At 36.3% G+C, this 4,405-nt stretch overlaps 1 long non-coding RNA gene across 1 annotated transcript; it reads left to right on the forward strand.

Moving 5' to 3' along the window:
* Positions 1–386: 386 nt before the first annotated feature.
* On the forward strand, positions 387–3,855 carry LOC132084353 (uncharacterized). Its single transcript, XR_009420055.1, has 3 exons — positions 387–449; positions 561–677; positions 3,340–3,855. It is a non-coding gene; the product is annotated as an uncharacterized LOC132084353 (long non-coding RNA).
* The last annotated feature ends 550 nt before the right edge of the window (positions 3,856–4,405 follow it).

Raw genomic sequence — 4,405 nt, forward strand, 5'->3', positions numbered from 1 at the left:
AATTCTGTTTTCTTGGTTAAAAATTTCAGACAGGGGAGACCTCTACTTTATAGTAGCCTTACACCTACCTCTTCCAGTCAGCATCTCATATGTACTACTGTTTTCTGCTTTCTTAAGTTTCCTTGAGGTTGCCTTTCATCTCCGTCTTTCTTCACTACAGGCCTTCTTTTTTTAAAAGAAACAAAGGATGATAGTGTCTTGTGGAGGGATAGAATGCAAGAAAATAAGGACAGTGCAGAAAGTAGTCTCAAACCTGAGGAGCTGCAGCTGCACTAATCACAAAGATAGGAACAGGCCTGCCCTTAATAGGCCACAGCTGTGTTCAATAAGAAGCGTACTACAAAAGAGTGGGTTAGGTGGGTGAGGAGGGAGTTGGAGTTTGTTGGCTGTACTGTGAAGAAGTTGGAGTCAGTGCTGTGAGGAGTTGTCCATGAGAAATCACCAGGAAGGTGTGGGAGCTTTGCTATAAAATGACAACAGTGTCCTTTTTCACCCTTACCTCCAAGGGTTGGGAGATATCTGTGTCACTGAGATAGCAATTTCCTTCTGTCTAAATTCAGGGGAAATCCCTTTTCAGGATTGCAGCACTGGACATAAATGTGAATTTCTCCTTTATGAGGTCCCCTCTCCAACACGCTGTTTTGCACATTGAACAGATGGCATGTGAGGATGTAAAGGTAAAAGAACCCCTAAACATTTTGGTTTATACTGTTGCCAGGAACGTGGCATAATTTGGGTGGTTTGTTTGGCTAACTGCTGATAACTGGAAAGTGTTTCAGCAGTAGACATAGCAGGTGTGGTGCTGACATACTTTGAACTCCAGCTGAGTAGTTAAAGTAAACCAGAAATACTGAACAGATATTTTCCATGTAATCAAACAGGAGGAAATGTGCAGGTAGTGCATTATTCACCACTGACTTGAATGTCTTGAGCATAATTGAAATTATTTCTTTTTCTACTGCTGTTCCACATCTATCTGGTCACAAGGATATGTTTTAAATTTCTTGACAGGGAGGATTGTTTGACAGGATGGACTCTGTTATTTTGAGGTTTAACTCTGAAGAGATGGAGGTGCACTGGGCTAGAAATAGTTAGTGGGTTCCTCGTTAAATGAGTAGAAGTGTAAGTTTCCCCATATCTTCAAACAAAATCAATACATGTTTCCATTGAGTCAGTTGCAAAAATTATGAGTCATCCAGAAAGAGAATGAAAAAAGTCTTCTTTTGAGTCAGTGAAATAAGTAAACATCAGAATGTCAGATGAGTTGCCACTTATGTAAATTTTGATATTTATAAATTAGGCTTGCTGAAACAAACCTTATTGAAACTAAGAGACCTTGACCTACATCCATCATTAACAGACACAAATTTACTGCTGCATTTCAGACACTGGCAGAAGGGCAAAAACTCTTCTCATGGAGGATAGATGAGCTGTATTCAGCAAGAGAAAGGCCAGAGCAACTCCTGCTTTATCAACCCTCTGCACCCTGCTTTATCAACCCTCCCCCACCACATCTGAGTGGGCAGAATAGTAATTGCAGCACCCTGTTCCATGGGAGCATTTTTTCATTTGCATTCAAGGTCCCCATAAGTTGCTGAAGAATGAAGAATAAAACAAAACTGATAAATGCTGTAAATGCTGTGGGGCAGTGGGACTTCCATTTTTTAATGCTGAAGGCTGCTGGGGAATGTGTGTGTGGAAGGAGGAGATACACGTGTGAAAGCCTCAGAAGTTGTGAAAATTAGTTTTAAAATCTAGGTTTTGTTTTTAAAGGTGAGGCTCTAAGTAGGAAAATTGTTTTTAATGCTTTTGTGCTTGAGAAAAAGAGTTGTAGAAACTCACTGGTAAAATCACGGTCCCATCAATTTTTTCATTGGGTTGTTTGGGTTTTTTGTTTAGCAACTGGATCAAATAGGACAATGGAGAACTAGCATATTAGAAAAACCTTCTTATATATGATTTTTAAAGGTTCTAGACTTTAAAGCAACAACAAAAAATCATTCTGTTACTACTTGTGTGTAGTGGTTTGGCACATTTTTAACATATCTACCTTAAAATATCCATATATATCAGAAAAATGAGAGAGTGGTAGTCTTGATTCTCACATCGCTATTGTTCTGCTCCTCCCTCTTGCAAATAAGAAGGGGGGGAGAGGGGGAAATAATTTTTCTGCAAAAACTAAACTCTCAGTGGTGTCAGAACCTTCAGTCTTCTAATGGTTTTACATGCTAATGTTGAAGTCTAGAAAAGGATGAGAATGCATGTTCAGGCTGTTATTACAATAACTAAACAGAAGAAAGTGAAAGATATGGCATCAACAGCTCTCATAAATTTGAGGTTTCTCTTATACACGTTCTCCACTTTCTCAGCCTGGGAGAAAAAAAACATTGTCAATTTTATCAGAACATTTAAATTCTTGCTTTTTTTTTTTCTTTTCTGTGTAAATGCTTTGTAATGTTTATGTAATGCTCAAGAGAAAGAGCTAGATGTTTTTAACTTAGGTTATCTGTATGAAGGGATGCTCCTTAAGTTCATAATTCTTGGAAAAGCAAAATGAAGATTCAGGCCCAGTTTTTAGTAATTTGCATAGAAGTTATCTTTTCATTTTAAAAGCTTATTTTCCTGTGAATTTTTACTTCTCCATTTTAAGGTAGTGTTCTTTAATACAATGAACACATTTTTTTAAACACAATCTTTTATGATGTATTGTCTGTGATCTTTATCATACGCTATTTCAGATGTGATAGGGACATCAGCTTCCCATAGGAAACCTATTTTCCAGTTTTACATTATTCACTTTGTGTTTTCCTAGCAAGAGCAGTTTCTGTGCACAAATATTGCCATTTTTTCTTTAGTTGTAGCACATTGTTACACTTAGCAGCTCACTTAATAGTTACTTCATTCTTTGATGTCTACAGGGACTGAGTAGTGTTTAGAGCCCTGGCTGAATAAAGAAACCACTTGGTACACAGATTAAAAATCTTTGCTAATTTTGTAGTTTCTTAAATTTGTTATTTTATTTGAGAAATATTTCTTTTACTATATTAGTATTCAAAGAAGAGCTGCTCACTCTGAAAGGCCTCGTTCTGGGTTTTTTCAGTTTTCATGCTTTTTTTGACAGCATTCTAAGATCATTAAAGATATCCCCTCTTTCTATTGGAATTGTTGCACTTGCTTTAAAATGAATAACACTCAGGTTGCCTTCCCAAGACCTCCAACTGTCCAATTAGGCCTCCTGTCTTGTTTCCCTGGCCTAGAAATATTTTTGTTGCTCTAGAAATCAATTTTCCGACTAAGACTTCATTCATATCTTTTTTATTCTGGCTTTTTTTGTTTTAGGTATTTGCCAGTTACGTATCATGGAGATGTGGGATGGGCAGCAGACCTCCCTCAGATTAAAGTGATTTCTCAGAACACCTTCATTACAGAATGAAGCATAATTCCCCACGGAAGCATATCACTGCACAAAAATGATAAAACAGCAAAGATGAAAATACACACCTCAGTGAGAATCAGGATGGAGAGAAAAGAGTATAACAGTAAAATAATAAATCTATTGGCACTTTACATGAGTGGAGAATAAGAGAGACATCACCACTACACTAAAAAGAGTGCATTAGGCCACTCAGTTTGGACGGGGAATAACTTAGCTTTTATTTGGTCATTGCGTTAATAAATATTCAAGTTTTAGGACCTTAAACCAGAAGAAAGATACTCAGCTTTCTTAACTCAGGAGAGTTTTCTAAGTTAAAAAAATGTACAGTTTTGATTTTAATTTAAGGTGTGTAAAGGGAGTTTATTTTGAATTTTTGGCATTTTGAGGGCTTCAATAATTCTTGACTGTTTTTATTGTAAAGTAGGCTTTTTGTGATTGAAAAGTATTCCTAAAACATCTTTTGCAACCAAATCAGTGTTTATCTTCTAACCCCATGTCCTGTTATGCAGTAGTAAATTGAAAGGCAAGTAAATTTGTTATTTAAAAAATGGGGTTTTTTCCTTAAAAACTAATTGAAAGGTAGAAGCAGATAAAAAACTATTTGTGTTGAGAAGATCAGGCTTCTGACTGATGTTAATATTTATTTTTCATCTCTCTGTCTTCTGACTTTTTCCCTGCATTTGATCGCTGCTCTGTGACAGCAATGATTTTTTTGTTCAAATAGCTTTACTATAACCTTTGACCATATCCAAGAGAGGTCTAGGTATCGAAAATAAAGACTTGATTTTTTTACAGAAGGAGTTGACCTTGTGGAAATATGTTCATACAACCTCAAACAAACCCAGTATTCCATTGGCCTACTGTGGATCAAAATTCTTTTCTTGGTTTAAATTTGTATGAAATTGTTCATGTAACAACAATCTGAACAAGAAAAAATGTAGGGGAAAAAAAGCAATAAAATAGGTTTCA

Source organism: Ammospiza nelsoni, chromosome 1 (genome assembly GCF_027579445.1).
Source record: "Ammospiza nelsoni isolate bAmmNel1 chromosome 1, bAmmNel1.pri, whole genome shotgun sequence".
NCBI classification, from domain to species: Eukaryota; Metazoa; Chordata; class Aves; order Passeriformes; family Passerellidae; genus Ammospiza; species Ammospiza nelsoni.